The sequence below is a fragment of the Phallusia mammillata genome, unplaced genomic scaffold (genome assembly GCF_965637545.1).
Source record: "Phallusia mammillata unplaced genomic scaffold, kaPhaMamm4.hap1.1 HAP1_SCAFFOLD_115, whole genome shotgun sequence".
In the NCBI taxonomy this organism is placed as follows: Eukaryota; Metazoa; Chordata; class Ascidiacea; order Phlebobranchia; family Ascidiidae; genus Phallusia; species Phallusia mammillata.
The window spans coordinates 1-14,929 of NW_027648863.1; the positions used below are offsets into that span (position 1 = coordinate 1).

General features: G+C 48.6%; 29 non-coding genes and 1 pseudogene across 29 annotated transcripts; all 30 read left to right on the forward strand.

Moving 5' to 3' along the window:
• Positions 1-96, forward strand: LOC145207433 (U1 spliceosomal RNA; annotated as a pseudogene; the record flags this gene model as incomplete).
• Positions 97-482: 386 nt separating this feature from the next.
• Positions 483-680, forward strand: LOC145207435 (U2 spliceosomal RNA). Its single transcript, XR_013853973.1, has one exon. It is a non-coding gene; the product is annotated as a U2 spliceosomal RNA (small nuclear RNA).
• A 257-nt stretch (positions 681-937) lies between these two features.
• On the forward strand, positions 938-1,101 carry LOC145207412 (U1 spliceosomal RNA). The gene has a single exon (XR_013853951.1). It is a non-coding gene; the product is annotated as a U1 spliceosomal RNA (small nuclear RNA).
• A 386-nt stretch (positions 1,102-1,487) lies between these two features.
• On the forward strand, positions 1,488-1,685 carry LOC145207436 (U2 spliceosomal RNA). The gene has a single exon (XR_013853974.1). It is a non-coding gene; the product is annotated as a U2 spliceosomal RNA (small nuclear RNA).
• A 257-nt stretch (positions 1,686-1,942) lies between these two features.
• Positions 1,943-2,106, forward strand: LOC145207423 (U1 spliceosomal RNA). The gene has a single exon (XR_013853962.1). It is a non-coding gene; the product is annotated as a U1 spliceosomal RNA (small nuclear RNA).
• A 386-nt stretch (positions 2,107-2,492) lies between these two features.
• On the forward strand, positions 2,493-2,690 carry LOC145207438 (U2 spliceosomal RNA). The gene has a single exon (XR_013853975.1). It is a non-coding gene; the product is annotated as a U2 spliceosomal RNA (small nuclear RNA).
• A 257-nt stretch (positions 2,691-2,947) lies between these two features.
• Positions 2,948-3,111, forward strand: LOC145207434 (U1 spliceosomal RNA). Its single transcript, XR_013853972.1, has one exon. It is a non-coding gene; the product is annotated as a U1 spliceosomal RNA (small nuclear RNA).
• Positions 3,112-3,497: 386 nt separating this feature from the next.
• On the forward strand, positions 3,498-3,695 carry LOC145207439 (U2 spliceosomal RNA). The gene has a single exon (XR_013853976.1). It is a non-coding gene; the product is annotated as a U2 spliceosomal RNA (small nuclear RNA).
• A 257-nt stretch (positions 3,696-3,952) lies between these two features.
• Positions 3,953-4,116, forward strand: LOC145207446 (U1 spliceosomal RNA). Its single transcript, XR_013853984.1, has one exon. It is a non-coding gene; the product is annotated as a U1 spliceosomal RNA (small nuclear RNA).
• A 386-nt stretch (positions 4,117-4,502) lies between these two features.
• LOC145207440 (U2 spliceosomal RNA) lies at positions 4,503-4,700 on the forward strand. The gene has a single exon (XR_013853977.1). It is a non-coding gene; the product is annotated as a U2 spliceosomal RNA (small nuclear RNA).
• Positions 4,701-4,957: 257 nt separating this feature from the next.
• LOC145207386 (U1 spliceosomal RNA) lies at positions 4,958-5,121 on the forward strand. Its single transcript, XR_013853927.1, has one exon. It is a non-coding gene; the product is annotated as a U1 spliceosomal RNA (small nuclear RNA).
• Positions 5,122-5,507: 386 nt separating this feature from the next.
• Positions 5,508-5,705, forward strand: LOC145207441 (U2 spliceosomal RNA). The gene has a single exon (XR_013853978.1). It is a non-coding gene; the product is annotated as a U2 spliceosomal RNA (small nuclear RNA).
• Positions 5,706-5,962: 257 nt separating this feature from the next.
• Positions 5,963-6,126, forward strand: LOC145207398 (U1 spliceosomal RNA). Its single transcript, XR_013853938.1, has one exon. It is a non-coding gene; the product is annotated as a U1 spliceosomal RNA (small nuclear RNA).
• A 386-nt stretch (positions 6,127-6,512) lies between these two features.
• Positions 6,513-6,710, forward strand: LOC145207442 (U2 spliceosomal RNA). The gene has a single exon (XR_013853980.1). It is a non-coding gene; the product is annotated as a U2 spliceosomal RNA (small nuclear RNA).
• Positions 6,711-6,967: 257 nt separating this feature from the next.
• Positions 6,968-7,131, forward strand: LOC145207403 (U1 spliceosomal RNA). The gene has a single exon (XR_013853943.1). It is a non-coding gene; the product is annotated as a U1 spliceosomal RNA (small nuclear RNA).
• A 386-nt stretch (positions 7,132-7,517) lies between these two features.
• On the forward strand, positions 7,518-7,715 carry LOC145207443 (U2 spliceosomal RNA). The gene has a single exon (XR_013853981.1). It is a non-coding gene; the product is annotated as a U2 spliceosomal RNA (small nuclear RNA).
• Positions 7,716-7,972: 257 nt separating this feature from the next.
• Positions 7,973-8,136, forward strand: LOC145207404 (U1 spliceosomal RNA). The gene has a single exon (XR_013853944.1). It is a non-coding gene; the product is annotated as a U1 spliceosomal RNA (small nuclear RNA).
• A 386-nt stretch (positions 8,137-8,522) lies between these two features.
• LOC145207444 (U2 spliceosomal RNA) lies at positions 8,523-8,720 on the forward strand. Its single transcript, XR_013853982.1, has one exon. It is a non-coding gene; the product is annotated as a U2 spliceosomal RNA (small nuclear RNA).
• Positions 8,721-8,977: 257 nt separating this feature from the next.
• Positions 8,978-9,141, forward strand: LOC145207405 (U1 spliceosomal RNA). The gene has a single exon (XR_013853945.1). It is a non-coding gene; the product is annotated as a U1 spliceosomal RNA (small nuclear RNA).
• Positions 9,142-9,527: 386 nt separating this feature from the next.
• LOC145207445 (U2 spliceosomal RNA) lies at positions 9,528-9,725 on the forward strand. Its single transcript, XR_013853983.1, has one exon. It is a non-coding gene; the product is annotated as a U2 spliceosomal RNA (small nuclear RNA).
• Positions 9,726-9,982: 257 nt separating this feature from the next.
• Positions 9,983-10,146, forward strand: LOC145207406 (U1 spliceosomal RNA). The gene has a single exon (XR_013853946.1). It is a non-coding gene; the product is annotated as a U1 spliceosomal RNA (small nuclear RNA).
• Positions 10,147-10,532: 386 nt separating this feature from the next.
• On the forward strand, positions 10,533-10,730 carry LOC145207447 (U2 spliceosomal RNA). The gene has a single exon (XR_013853985.1). It is a non-coding gene; the product is annotated as a U2 spliceosomal RNA (small nuclear RNA).
• Positions 10,731-10,987: 257 nt separating this feature from the next.
• LOC145207407 (U1 spliceosomal RNA) lies at positions 10,988-11,151 on the forward strand. Its single transcript, XR_013853947.1, has one exon. It is a non-coding gene; the product is annotated as a U1 spliceosomal RNA (small nuclear RNA).
• Positions 11,152-11,537: 386 nt separating this feature from the next.
• Positions 11,538-11,734, forward strand: LOC145207400 (U2 spliceosomal RNA). Its single transcript, XR_013853940.1, has one exon. It is a non-coding gene; the product is annotated as a U2 spliceosomal RNA (small nuclear RNA).
• A 257-nt stretch (positions 11,735-11,991) lies between these two features.
• LOC145207408 (U1 spliceosomal RNA) lies at positions 11,992-12,155 on the forward strand. Its single transcript, XR_013853948.1, has one exon. It is a non-coding gene; the product is annotated as a U1 spliceosomal RNA (small nuclear RNA).
• Positions 12,156-12,541: 386 nt separating this feature from the next.
• LOC145207449 (U2 spliceosomal RNA) lies at positions 12,542-12,739 on the forward strand. Its single transcript, XR_013853986.1, has one exon. It is a non-coding gene; the product is annotated as a U2 spliceosomal RNA (small nuclear RNA).
• Positions 12,740-12,996: 257 nt separating this feature from the next.
• Positions 12,997-13,160, forward strand: LOC145207409 (U1 spliceosomal RNA). Its single transcript, XR_013853949.1, has one exon. It is a non-coding gene; the product is annotated as a U1 spliceosomal RNA (small nuclear RNA).
• Positions 13,161-13,546: 386 nt separating this feature from the next.
• LOC145207450 (U2 spliceosomal RNA) lies at positions 13,547-13,744 on the forward strand. Its single transcript, XR_013853987.1, has one exon. It is a non-coding gene; the product is annotated as a U2 spliceosomal RNA (small nuclear RNA).
• A 257-nt stretch (positions 13,745-14,001) lies between these two features.
• LOC145207410 (U1 spliceosomal RNA) lies at positions 14,002-14,165 on the forward strand. The gene has a single exon (XR_013853950.1). It is a non-coding gene; the product is annotated as a U1 spliceosomal RNA (small nuclear RNA).
• A 386-nt stretch (positions 14,166-14,551) lies between these two features.
• On the forward strand, positions 14,552-14,749 carry LOC145207451 (U2 spliceosomal RNA). The gene has a single exon (XR_013853988.1). It is a non-coding gene; the product is annotated as a U2 spliceosomal RNA (small nuclear RNA).
• The last annotated feature ends 180 nt before the right edge of the window (positions 14,750-14,929 follow it).

Genomic DNA, 14,929 nt, shown 5'->3' on the forward strand with positions numbered 1-14,929 from the left:
GCACTTTGGCCTAGCTGACCCTTGCGATTACCCCAAATGTGGGTAACTCGGCCGTACAATTTCTGTTAGTGGGGTCTGCGTTCGCGCTAACCCCGTATTATTCTTAATCAATCAATCGCTTGTTCTCTCTGGTCAGTTTGCTTCCTGCTGCTCTTCGCGCTTTCTCTCCCAGACAGGCGTAATTGCCGACCCGGGGAGCGTCGCATCGCCATAGCAATGTGTCTGCAACGCATAGCTACGTATCTGATTGAATGTATATCAGAAAAATATTATTGCCATGCACCTGGTGACGTCATATATTCGTAAATATAATTTGAATTAGAACACAACAAAGCTGTCATGGCTATAGTGCCAGGGGAGTCGAATGACGACTGCTACTCGATCGTTTTGGTCCTCGGAAAAACGTTTCGCGCTGCACTGAGCCCCCAGCAAACAGAAGTTGTACAGGTGAGGCTCTGGTTGGCCTAAATATATGTTTAGGCATCGCTTCTCGGCTCTTTAGAGCTAAGATCAAGTGTAGTATCTGTTCTTCTCAGTTTAATACCTGGGACGCAAGCGATTCGCTTGCATGTCTTTGTATTAACCTGATTTTTGGACAGGGGGTATGGTGCCGAGGCTTGCCTCGCCCTGCCCACGGGTTGTCCTGGTATTGCACTACCTCCAGGCACGGCCCACATTCCCACTTTGGTGGGAAAATCAAGCAATTCATCCCAGTTCTTCGTCGTATATTGTTGTAAACCCTCTTTTCTCACCTCGTAGCCAACATTTTCATGCGCTAAAACCGTCGCAAGCCTGCTGTTCTAATTACTACGTACCGTACCACCCGCCGATTGGGAAACAATCGGGCGTAGAGAAAACGTCCGATTACGTCGGCGTTTTCACAACAAACGCTAAAAAAGTATAGATGAAGAGGGTCGATCTTGAAGTTAACCAAATCATACTTACCTGACGGGGGCCTTCACCGTGATCAGGCCGGCGGTGGGCCCAAGGCGAGGCTTAGCCATTGCACTTTGGCCTAGCTGACCCTTGCGATTACCCCAAATGTGGGTAACTCGGCCGTACAATTTCTGTTAGTGGGGTCTGCGTTCGCGCTAACCCCGTATTATTCTTAATCAATCAATCGCTTGTTCTCTCTGGTCAGTTTGCTTCCTGCTGCTCTTCGCGCTTTCTCTCCCAGACAGGCGTAATTGCCGACCCGGGGAGCGTCGCATCGCCATAGCAATGTGTCTGCAACGCATAGCTACGTATCTGATTGAATGTATATCAGAAAAATATTATTGCCATGCACCTGGTGACGTCATATATTCGTAAATATAATTTGAATTAGAACACAACAAAGCTGTCATGGCTATAGTGCCAGGGGAGTCGAATGACGACTGCTACTCGATCGTTTTGGTCCTCGGAAAAACGTTTCGCGCTGCACTGAGCCCCCAGCAAACAGAAGTTGTACAGGTGAGGCTCTGGTTGGCCTAAATATATGTTTAGGCATCGCTTCTCGGCTCTTTAGAGCTAAGATCAAGTGTAGTATCTGTTCTTCTCAGTTTAATACCTGGGACGCAAGCGATTCGCTTGCATGTCTTTGTATTAACCTGATTTTTGGACAGGGGGTATGGTGCCGAGGCTTGCCTCGCCCTGCCCACGGGTTGTCCTGGTATTGCACTACCTCCAGGCACGGCCCACATTCCCACTTTGGTGGGAAAATCAAGCAATTCATCCCAGTTCTTCGTCGTATATTGTTGTAAACCCTCTTTTCTCACCTCGTAGCCAACATTTTCATGCGCTAAAACCGTCGCAAGCCTGCTGTTCTAATTACTACGTACCGTACCACCCGCCGATTGGGAAACAATCGGGCGTAGAGAAAACGTCCGATTACGTCGGCGTTTTCACAACAAACGCTAAAAAAGTATAGATGAAGAGGGTCGATCTTGAAGTTAACCAAATCATACTTACCTGACGGGGGCCTTCACCGTGATCAGGCCGGCGGTGGGCCCAAGGCGAGGCTTAGCCATTGCACTTTGGCCTAGCTGACCCTTGCGATTACCCCAAATGTGGGTAACTCGGCCGTACAATTTCTGTTAGTGGGGTCTGCGTTCGCGCTAACCCCGTATTATTCTTAATCAATCAATCGCTTGTTCTCTCTGGTCAGTTTGCTTCCTGCTGCTCTTCGCGCTTTCTCTCCCAGACAGGCGTAATTGCCGACCCGGGGAGCGTCGCATCGCCATAGCAATGTGTCTGCAACGCATAGCTACGTATCTGATTGAATGTATATCAGAAAAATATTATTGCCATGCACCTGGTGACGTCATATATTCGTAAATATAATTTGAATTAGAACACAACAAAGCTGTCATGGCTATAGTGCCAGGGGAGTCGAATGACGACTGCTACTCGATCGTTTTGGTCCTCGGAAAAACGTTTCGCGCTGCACTGAGCCCCCAGCAAACAGAAGTTGTACAGGTGAGGCTCTGGTTGGCCTAAATATATGTTTAGGCATCGCTTCTCGGCTCTTTAGAGCTAAGATCAAGTGTAGTATCTGTTCTTCTCAGTTTAATACCTGGGACGCAAGCGATTCGCTTGCATGTCTTTGTATTAACCTGATTTTTGGACAGGGGGTATGGTGCCGAGGCTTGCCTCGCCCTGCCCACGGGTTGTCCTGGTATTGCACTACCTCCAGGCACGGCCCACATTCCCACTTTGGTGGGAAAATCAAGCAATTCATCCCAGTTCTTCGTCGTATATTGTTGTAAACCCTCTTTTCTCACCTCGTAGCCAACATTTTCATGCGCTAAAACCGTCGCAAGCCTGCTGTTCTAATTACTACGTACCGTACCACCCGCCGATTGGGAAACAATCGGGCGTAGAGAAAACGTCCGATTACGTCGGCGTTTTCACAACAAACGCTAAAAAAGTATAGATGAAGAGGGTCGATCTTGAAGTTAACCAAATCATACTTACCTGACGGGGGCCTTCACCGTGATCAGGCCGGCGGTGGGCCCAAGGCGAGGCTTAGCCATTGCACTTTGGCCTAGCTGACCCTTGCGATTACCCCAAATGTGGGTAACTCGGCCGTACAATTTCTGTTAGTGGGGTCTGCGTTCGCGCTAACCCCGTATTATTCTTAATCAATCAATCGCTTGTTCTCTCTGGTCAGTTTGCTTCCTGCTGCTCTTCGCGCTTTCTCTCCCAGACAGGCGTAATTGCCGACCCGGGGAGCGTCGCATCGCCATAGCAATGTGTCTGCAACGCATAGCTACGTATCTGATTGAATGTATATCAGAAAAATATTATTGCCATGCACCTGGTGACGTCATATATTCGTAAATATAATTTGAATTAGAACACAACAAAGCTGTCATGGCTATAGTGCCAGGGGAGTCGAATGACGACTGCTACTCGATCGTTTTGGTCCTCGGAAAAACGTTTCGCGCTGCACTGAGCCCCCAGCAAACAGAAGTTGTACAGGTGAGGCTCTGGTTGGCCTAAATATATGTTTAGGCATCGCTTCTCGGCTCTTTAGAGCTAAGATCAAGTGTAGTATCTGTTCTTCTCAGTTTAATACCTGGGACGCAAGCGATTCGCTTGCATGTCTTTGTATTAACCTGATTTTTGGACAGGGGGTATGGTGCCGAGGCTTGCCTCGCCCTGCCCACGGGTTGTCCTGGTATTGCACTACCTCCAGGCACGGCCCACATTCCCACTTTGGTGGGAAAATCAAGCAATTCATCCCAGTTCTTCGTCGTATATTGTTGTAAACCCTCTTTTCTCACCTCGTAGCCAACATTTTCATGCGCTAAAACCGTCGCAAGCCTGCTGTTCTAATTACTACGTACCGTACCACCCGCCGATTGGGAAACAATCGGGCGTAGAGAAAACGTCCGATTACGTCGGCGTTTTCACAACAAACGCTAAAAAAGTATAGATGAAGAGGGTCGATCTTGAAGTTAACCAAATCATACTTACCTGACGGGGGCCTTCACCGTGATCAGGCCGGCGGTGGGCCCAAGGCGAGGCTTAGCCATTGCACTTTGGCCTAGCTGACCCTTGCGATTACCCCAAATGTGGGTAACTCGGCCGTACAATTTCTGTTAGTGGGGTCTGCGTTCGCGCTAACCCCGTATTATTCTTAATCAATCAATCGCTTGTTCTCTCTGGTCAGTTTGCTTCCTGCTGCTCTTCGCGCTTTCTCTCCCAGACAGGCGTAATTGCCGACCCGGGGAGCGTCGCATCGCCATAGCAATGTGTCTGCAACGCATAGCTACGTATCTGATTGAATGTATATCAGAAAAATATTATTGCCATGCACCTGGTGACGTCATATATTCGTAAATATAATTTGAATTAGAACACAACAAAGCTGTCATGGCTATAGTGCCAGGGGAGTCGAATGACGACTGCTACTCGATCGTTTTGGTCCTCGGAAAAACGTTTCGCGCTGCACTGAGCCCCCAGCAAACAGAAGTTGTACAGGTGAGGCTCTGGTTGGCCTAAATATATGTTTAGGCATCGCTTCTCGGCTCTTTAGAGCTAAGATCAAGTGTAGTATCTGTTCTTCTCAGTTTAATACCTGGGACGCAAGCGATTCGCTTGCATGTCTTTGTATTAACCTGATTTTTGGACAGGGGGTATGGTGCCGAGGCTTGCCTCGCCCTGCCCACGGGTTGTCCTGGTATTGCACTACCTCCAGGCACGGCCCACATTCCCACTTTGGTGGGAAAATCAAGCAATTCATCCCAGTTCTTCGTCGTATATTGTTGTAAACCCTCTTTTCTCACCTCGTAGCCAACATTTTCATGCGCTAAAACCGTCGCAAGCCTGCTGTTCTAATTACTACGTACCGTACCACCCGCCGATTGGGAAACAATCGGGCGTAGAGAAAACGTCCGATTACGTCGGCGTTTTCACAACAAACGCTAAAAAAGTATAGATGAAGAGGGTCGATCTTGAAGTTAACCAAATCATACTTACCTGACGGGGGCCTTCACCGTGATCAGGCCGGCGGTGGGCCCAAGGCGAGGCTTAGCCATTGCACTTTGGCCTAGCTGACCCTTGCGATTACCCCAAATGTGGGTAACTCGGCCGTACAATTTCTGTTAGTGGGGTCTGCGTTCGCGCTAACCCCGTATTATTCTTAATCAATCAATCGCTTGTTCTCTCTGGTCAGTTTGCTTCCTGCTGCTCTTCGCGCTTTCTCTCCCAGACAGGCGTAATTGCCGACCCGGGGAGCGTCGCATCGCCATAGCAATGTGTCTGCAACGCATAGCTACGTATCTGATTGAATGTATATCAGAAAAATATTATTGCCATGCACCTGGTGACGTCATATATTCGTAAATATAATTTGAATTAGAACACAACAAAGCTGTCATGGCTATAGTGCCAGGGGAGTCGAATGACGACTGCTACTCGATCGTTTTGGTCCTCGGAAAAACGTTTCGCGCTGCACTGAGCCCCCAGCAAACAGAAGTTGTACAGGTGAGGCTCTGGTTGGCCTAAATATATGTTTAGGCATCGCTTCTCGGCTCTTTAGAGCTAAGATCAAGTGTAGTATCTGTTCTTCTCAGTTTAATACCTGGGACGCAAGCGATTCGCTTGCATGTCTTTGTATTAACCTGATTTTTGGACAGGGGGTATGGTGCCGAGGCTTGCCTCGCCCTGCCCACGGGTTGTCCTGGTATTGCACTACCTCCAGGCACGGCCCACATTCCCACTTTGGTGGGAAAATCAAGCAATTCATCCCAGTTCTTCGTCGTATATTGTTGTAAACCCTCTTTTCTCACCTCGTAGCCAACATTTTCATGCGCTAAAACCGTCGCAAGCCTGCTGTTCTAATTACTACGTACCGTACCACCCGCCGATTGGGAAACAATCGGGCGTAGAGAAAACGTCCGATTACGTCGGCGTTTTCACAACAAACGCTAAAAAAGTATAGATGAAGAGGGTCGATCTTGAAGTTAACCAAATCATACTTACCTGACGGGGGCCTTCACCGTGATCAGGCCGGCGGTGGGCCCAAGGCGAGGCTTAGCCATTGCACTTTGGCCTAGCTGACCCTTGCGATTACCCCAAATGTGGGTAACTCGGCCGTACAATTTCTGTTAGTGGGGTCTGCGTTCGCGCTAACCCCGTATTATTCTTAATCAATCAATCGCTTGTTCTCTCTGGTCAGTTTGCTTCCTGCTGCTCTTCGCGCTTTCTCTCCCAGACAGGCGTAATTGCCGACCCGGGGAGCGTCGCATCGCCATAGCAATGTGTCTGCAACGCATAGCTACGTATCTGATTGAATGTATATCAGAAAAATATTATTGCCATGCACCTGGTGACGTCATATATTCGTAAATATAATTTGAATTAGAACACAACAAAGCTGTCATGGCTATAGTGCCAGGGGAGTCGAATGACGACTGCTACTCGATCGTTTTGGTCCTCGGAAAAACGTTTCGCGCTGCACTGAGCCCCCAGCAAACAGAAGTTGTACAGGTGAGGCTCTGGTTGGCCTAAATATATGTTTAGGCATCGCTTCTCGGCTCTTTAGAGCTAAGATCAAGTGTAGTATCTGTTCTTCTCAGTTTAATACCTGGGACGCAAGCGATTCGCTTGCATGTCTTTGTATTAACCTGATTTTTGGACAGGGGGTATGGTGCCGAGGCTTGCCTCGCCCTGCCCACGGGTTGTCCTGGTATTGCACTACCTCCAGGCACGGCCCACATTCCCACTTTGGTGGGAAAATCAAGCAATTCATCCCAGTTCTTCGTCGTATATTGTTGTAAACCCTCTTTTCTCACCTCGTAGCCAACATTTTCATGCGCTAAAACCGTCGCAAGCCTGCTGTTCTAATTACTACGTACCGTACCACCCGCCGATTGGGAAACAATCGGGCGTAGAGAAAACGTCCGATTACGTCGGCGTTTTCACAACAAACGCTAAAAAAGTATAGATGAAGAGGGTCGATCTTGAAGTTAACCAAATCATACTTACCTGACGGGGGCCTTCACCGTGATCAGGCCGGCGGTGGGCCCAAGGCGAGGCTTAGCCATTGCACTTTGGCCTAGCTGACCCTTGCGATTACCCCAAATGTGGGTAACTCGGCCGTACAATTTCTGTTAGTGGGGTCTGCGTTCGCGCTAACCCCGTATTATTCTTAATCAATCAATCGCTTGTTCTCTCTGGTCAGTTTGCTTCCTGCTGCTCTTCGCGCTTTCTCTCCCAGACAGGCGTAATTGCCGACCCGGGGAGCGTCGCATCGCCATAGCAATGTGTCTGCAACGCATAGCTACGTATCTGATTGAATGTATATCAGAAAAATATTATTGCCATGCACCTGGTGACGTCATATATTCGTAAATATAATTTGAATTAGAACACAACAAAGCTGTCATGGCTATAGTGCCAGGGGAGTCGAATGACGACTGCTACTCGATCGTTTTGGTCCTCGGAAAAACGTTTCGCGCTGCACTGAGCCCCCAGCAAACAGAAGTTGTACAGGTGAGGCTCTGGTTGGCCTAAATATATGTTTAGGCATCGCTTCTCGGCTCTTTAGAGCTAAGATCAAGTGTAGTATCTGTTCTTCTCAGTTTAATACCTGGGACGCAAGCGATTCGCTTGCATGTCTTTGTATTAACCTGATTTTTGGACAGGGGGTATGGTGCCGAGGCTTGCCTCGCCCTGCCCACGGGTTGTCCTGGTATTGCACTACCTCCAGGCACGGCCCACATTCCCACTTTGGTGGGAAAATCAAGCAATTCATCCCAGTTCTTCGTCGTATATTGTTGTAAACCCCCTTTTCTCACCTCGTAGCCAACATTTTCATGCGCTAAAACCGTCGCAAGCCTGCTGTTCTAATTACTACGTACCGTACCACCCGCCGATTGGGAAACAATCGGGCGTAGAGAAAACGTCCGATTACGTCGGCGTTTTCACAACAAACGCTAAAAAAGTATAGATGAAGAGGGTCGATCTTGAAGTTAACCAAATCATACTTACCTGACGGGGGCCTTCACCGTGATCAGGCCGGCGGTGGGCCCAAGGCGAGGCTTAGCCATTGCACTTTGGCCTAGCTGACCCTTGCGATTACCCCAAATGTGGGTAACTCGGCCGTACAATTTCTGTTAGTGGGGTCTGCGTTCGCGCTAACCCCGTATTATTCTTAATCAATCAATCGCTTGTTCTCTCTGGTCAGTTTGCTTCCTGCTGCTCTTCGCGCTTTCTCTCCCAGACAGGCGTAATTGCCGACCCGGGGAGCGTCGCATCGCCATAGCAATGTGTCTGCAACGCATAGCTACGTATCTGATTGAATGTATATCAGAAAAATATTATTGCCATGCACCTGGTGACGTCATATATTCGTAAATATAATTTGAATTAGAACACAACAAAGCTGTCATGGCTATAGTGCCAGGGGAGTCGAATGACGACTGCTACTCGATCGTTTTGGTCCTCGGAAAAACGTTTCGCGCTGCACTGAGCCCCCAGCAAACAGAAGTTGTACAGGTGAGGCTCTGGTTGGCCTAAATATATGTTTAGGCATCGCTTCTCGGCTCTTTAGAGCTAAGATCAAGTGTAGTATCTGTTCTTCTCAGTTTAATACCTGGGACGCAAGCGATTCGCTTGCATGTCTTTGTATTAACCTGATTTTTGGACAGGGGGTATGGTGCCGAGGCTTGCCTCGCCCTGCCCACGGGTTGTCCTGGTATTGCACTACCTCCAGGCACGGCCCACATTCCCACTTTGGTGGGAAAATCAAGCAATTCATCCCAGTTCTTCGTCGTATATTGTTGTAAACCCTCTTTTCTCACCTCGTAGCCAACATTTTCATGCGCTAAAACCGTCGCAAGCCTGCTGTTCTAATTACTACGTACCGTACCACCCGCCGATTGGGAAACAATCGGGCGTAGAGAAAACGTCCGATTACGTCGGCGTTTTCACAACAAACGCTAAAAAAGTATAGATGAAGAGGGTCGATCTTGAAGTTAACCAAATCATACTTACCTGACGGGGGCCTTCACCGTGATCAGGCCGGCGGTGGGCCCAAGGCGAGGCTTAGCCATTGCACTTTGGCCTAGCTGACCCTTGCGATTACCCCAAATGTGGGTAACTCGGCCGTACAATTTCTGTTAGTGGGGTCTGCGTTCGCGCTAACCCCGTATTATTCTTAATCAATCAATCGCTTGTTCTCTCTGGTCAGTTTGCTTCCTGCTGCTCTTCGCGCTTTCTCTCCCAGACAGGCGTAATTGCCGACCCGGGGAGCGTCGCATCGCCATAGCAATGTGTCTGCAACGCATAGCTACGTATCTGATTGAATGTATATCAGAAAAATATTATTGCCATGCACCTGGTGACGTCATATATTCGTAAATATAATTTGAATTAGAACACAACAAAGCTGTCATGGCTATAGTGCCAGGGGAGTCGAATGACGACTGCTACTCGATCGTTTTGGTCCTCGGAAAAACGTTTCGCGCTGCACTGAGCCCCCAGCAAACAGAAGTTGTACAGGTGAGGCTCTGGTTGGCCTAAATATATGTTTAGGCATCGCTTCTCGGCTCTTTAGAGCTAAGATCAAGTGTAGTATCTGTTCTTCTCAGTTTAATACCTGGGACGCAAGCGATTCGCTTGCATGTCTTTGTATTAACCTGATTTTTGGACAGGGGGTATGGTGCCGAGGCTTGCCTCGCCCTGCCCACGGGTTGTCCTGGTATTGCACTACCTCCAGGCACGGCCCACATTCCCACTTTGGTGGGAAAATCAAGCAATTCATCCCAGTTCTTCGTCGTATATTGTTGTAAACCCTCTTTTCTCACCTCGTAGCCAACATTTTCATGCGCTAAAACCGTCGCAAGCCTGCTGTTCTAATTACTACGTACCGTACCACCCGCCGATTGGGAAACAATCGGGCGTAGAGAAAACGTCCGATTACGTCGGCGTTTTCACAACAAACGCTAAAAAAGTATAGATGAAGAGGGTCGATCTTGAAGTTAACCAAATCATACTTACCTGACGGGGGCCTTCACCGTGATCAGGCCGGCGGTGGGCCCAAGGCGAGGCTTAGCCATTGCACTTTGGCCTAGCTGACCCTTGCGATTACCCCAAATGTGGGTAACTCGGCCGTACAATTTCTGTTAGTGGGGTCTGCGTTCGCGCTAACCCCGTATTATTCTTAATCAATCAATCGCTTGTTCTCTCTGGTCAGTTTGCTTCCTGCTGCTCTTCGCGCTTTCTCTCCCAGACAGGCGTAATTGCCGACCCGGGGAGCGTCGCATCGCCATAGCAATGTGTCTGCAACGCATAGCTACGTATCTGATTGAATGTATATCAGAAAAATATTATTGCCATGCACCTGGTGACGTCATATATTCGTAAATATAATTTGAATTAGAACACAACAAAGCTGTCATGGCTATAGTGCCAGGGGAGTCGAATGACGACTGCTACTCGATCGTTTTGGTCCTCGGAAAAACGTTTCGCGCTGCACTGAGCCCCCAGCAAACAGAAGTTGTACAGGTGAGGCTCTGGTTGGCCTAAATATATGTTTAGGCATCGCTTCTCGGCTCTTTAGAGCTAAGATCAAGTGTAGTATCTGTTCTTCTCAGTTTAATACCTGGGACGCAAGCGATTCGCTTGCATGTCTTTGTATTAACCTGATTTTTGGACAGGGGGTATGGTGCCGAGGCTTGCCTCGCCCTGCCCACGGGTTGTCCTGGTATTGCACTACCTCCAGGCACGGCCCACATTCCCACTTTGGTGGGAAAATCAAGCAATTCATCCCAGTTCTTCGTCGTATATTGTTGTAAACCCTCTTTTCTCACCTCGTAGCCAACATTTTCATGCGCTAAAACCGTCGCAAGCCTGCTGTTCTAATTACTACGTACCGTACCACCCGCCGATTGGGAAACAATCGGGCGTAGAGAAAACGTCCGATTACGTCGGCGTTTTCACAACAAACGCTAAAAAAGTATAGATGAAGAGGGTCGATCTTGAAGTTAACCAAATCATACTTACCTGACGGGGGCCTTCACCGTGATCAGGCCGGCGGTGGGCCCAAGGCGAGGCTTAGCCATTGCACTTTGGCCTAGCTGACCCTTGCGATTACCCCAAATGTGGGTAACTCGGCCGTACAATTTCTGTTAGTGGGGTCTGCGTTCGCGCTAACCCCGTATTATTCTTAATCAATCAATCGCTTGTTCTCTCTGGTCAGTTTGCTTCCTGCTGCTCTTCGCGCTTTCTCTCCCAGACAGGCGTAATTGCCGACCCGGGGAGCGTCGCATCGCCATAGCAATGTGTCTGCAACGCATAGCTACGTATCTGATTGAATGTATATCAGAAAAATATTATTGCCATGCACCTGGTGACGTCATATATTCGTAAATATAATTTGAATTAGAACACAACAAAGCTGTCATGGCTATAGTGCCAGGGGAGTCGAATGACGACTGCTACTCGATCGTTTTGGTCCTCGGAAAAACGTTTCGCGCTGCACTGAGCCCCCAGCAAACAGAAGTTGTACAGGTGAGGCTCTGGTTGGCCTAAATATATGTTTAGGCATCGCTTCTCGGCTCTTTAGAGCTAAGATCAAGTGTAGTATCTGTTCTTCTCAGTTTAATACCTGGGACGCAAGCGATTCGCTTGCATGTCTTTGTATTAACCTGATTTTTGGACAGGGGGTATGGTGCCGAGGCTTGCCTCGCCCTGCCCACGGGTGTCCTGGTATTGCACTACCTCCAGGCACGGCCCACATTCCCACTTTGGTGGGAAAATCAAGCAATTCATCCCAGTTCTTCGTCGTATATTGTTGTAAACCCTCTTTTCTCACCTCGTAGCCAACATTTTCATGCGCTAAAACCGTCGCAAGCCTGCTGTTCTAATTACTACGTACCGTACCACCCGCCGATTGGGAAACAATCGGGCGTAGAGAAAACGTCCGATTACGTCGGCGTTTTCACAACAAACGCTAAAAAAGTATAGATGAAGAGGGTCGATCTTGAAGTTAACCAAATCATACTTACCTGACGGGGGCCTTCACCGTGATCAGGCCGGCGGTGGGCCCAAGGCGAGGCTTAGCCATTGCACTTTGGCCTAGCTGACCCTTGCGATTACCCCAAATGTGGGTAACTCGGCCGTACAATTTCTGTTAGTGGGGTCTGCGTTCGCGCTAACCCCGTATTATTCTTAATCAATCAATCGCTTGTTCTCTCTGGTCAGTTTGCTTCCTGCTGCTCTTCGCGCTTTCTCTCCCAGACAGGCGTAATTGCCGACCCGGGGAGCGTCGCATCGCCATAGCAATGTGTCTGCAACGCATAGCTACGTATCTGATTGAATGTATATCAGAAAAATATTATTGCCATGCACCTGGTGACGTCATATATTCGTAAATATAATTTGAATTAGAACACAACAAAGCTGTCATGGCTATAGTGCCAGGGGAGTCGAATGACGACTGCTACTCGATCGTTTTGGTCCTCGGAAAAACGTTTCGCGCTGCACTGAGCCCCCAGCAAACAGAAGTTGTACAGGTGAGGCTCTGGTTGGCCTAAATATATGTTTAGGCATCGCTTCTCGGCTCTTTAGAGCTAAGATCAAGTGTAGTATCTGTTCTTCTCAGTTTAATACCTGGGACGCAAGCGATTCGCTTGCATGTCTTTGTATTAACCTGATTTTTGGACAGGGGGTATGGTGCCGAGGCTTGCCTCGCCCTGCCCACGGGTTGTCCTGGTATTGCACTACCTCCAGGCACGGCCCACATTCCCACTTTGGTGGGAAAATCAAGCAATTCATCCCAGTTCTTCGTCGTATATTGTTGTAAACCCTCTTTTCTCACCTCGTAGCCAACATTTTCATGCGCTAAAACCGTCGCAAGCCTGCTGTTCTAATTACTACGTACCGTACCACCCGCCGATTGGGAAACAATCGGGCGTAGAGAAAACGTCCGATTACGTCGGCGTTTTCACAACAAACGCTAAAAAAGTATAGATGAAGAGGGTCGATCTTGAAGTTAACCAAATCATACTTACCTGACGGGGGCCTTCACCGTGATCAGGCCGGCGGTGGGCCCAAGGCGAGGCTTAGCCATTGCACTTTGGCCTAGCTGACCCTTGCGATTACCCCAAATGTGGGTAACTCGGCCGTACAATTTCTGTTAGTGGGGTCTGCGTTCGCGCTAACCCCGTATTATTCTTAATCAATCAATCGCTTGTTCTCTCTGGTCAGTTTGCTTCCTGCTGCTCTTCGCGCTTTCTCTCCCAGACAGGCGTAATTGCCGACCCGGGGAGCGTCGCATCGCCATAGCAATGTGTCTGCAACGCATAGCTACGTATCTGATTGAATGTATATCAGAAAAATATTATTGCCATGCACCTGGTGACGTCATATATTCGTAAATATAATTTGAATTAGAACACAACAAAGCTGTCATGGCTATAGTGCCAGGGGAGTCGAATGACGACTGCTACTCGATCGTTTTGGTCCTCGGAAAAACGTTTCGCGCTGCACTGAGCCCCCAGCAAACAGAAGTTGTACAGGTGAGGCTCTGGTTGGCCTAAATATATGTTTAGGCATCGCTTCTCGGCTCTTTAGAGCTAAGATCAAGTGTAGTATCTGTTCTTCTCAGTTTAATACCTGGGACGCAAGCGATTCGCTTGCATGTCTTTGTATTAACCTGATTTTTGGACAGGGGGTATGGTGCCGAGGCTTGCCTCGCCCTGCCCACGGGTTGTCCTGGTATTGCACTACCTCCAGGCACGGCCCACATTCCCACTTTGGTGGGAAAATCAAGCAATTCATCCCAGTTCTTCGTCGTATATTGTTGTAAACCCTCTTTTCTCACCTCGTAGCCAACATTTTCATGCGCTAAAACCGTCGCAAGCCTGCTGTTCTAATTACTACGTACCGTACCACCCGCCGATTGGGAAACAATCGGGCGTAGAGAAAACGTCCGATTACGTCGGCGTTTTCACAACAAACGCTAAAAAAGTATAGATGAAGAGGGTCGATCTTGAAGTTAACCAAATCATACTTACCTGACGGGGGCCTTCACCGTGATCAGGCCGGCGGTGGGCCCAAGGCGAGGCTTAGCCATTGCACTTTGGCCTAGCTGACCCTTGCGATTACCCCAAATGTGGGTAACTCGGCCGTACAATTTCTGTTAGTGGGGTCTGCGTTCGCGCTAACCCCGTATTATTCTTAATCAATCAATCGCTTGTTCTCTCTGGTCAGTTTGCTTCCTGCTGCTCTTCGCGCTTTCTCTCCCAGACAGGCGTAATTGCCGACCCGGGGAGCGTCGCATCGCCATAGCAATGTGTCTGCAACGCATAGCTACGTATCTGATTGAATGTATATCAGAAAAATATTATTGCCATGCACCTGGTGACGTCATATATTCGTAAATATAATTTGAATTAGAACACAACAAAGCTGTCATGGCTATAGTGCCAGGGGAGTCGAATGACGACTGCTACTCGATCGTTTTGGTCCTCGGAAAAACGTTTCGCGCTGCACTGAGCCCCCAGCAAACAGAAGTTGTACAGGTGAGGCTCTGGTTGGCCTAAATATATGTTTAGGCATCGCTTCTCGGCTCTTTAGAGCTAAGATCAAGTGTAGTATCTGTTCTTCTCAGTTTAATACCTGGGACGCAAGCGATTCGCTTGCATGTCTTTGTATTAACCTGATTTTTGGACAGGGGGTATGGTGCCGAGGCTTGCCTCGCCCTGCCCACGGGTTGTCCTGGTATTGCACTACCTCCAGGCACGGCCCACATTCCCACTTTGGTGGGAAAATCAAGCAATTCATCCCAGTTCTTCGTCGTATATTGTTGTAAACCCTCTTTTCTCACCTCGTAGCCAACATTTTCATGCGCTAAAACCGTCGCAAGCCTGCTGTTCTAATTACTACGTACCGTACCACCCGCCGATTGGGAAACAATCGGGCGTAGAGAAAACGT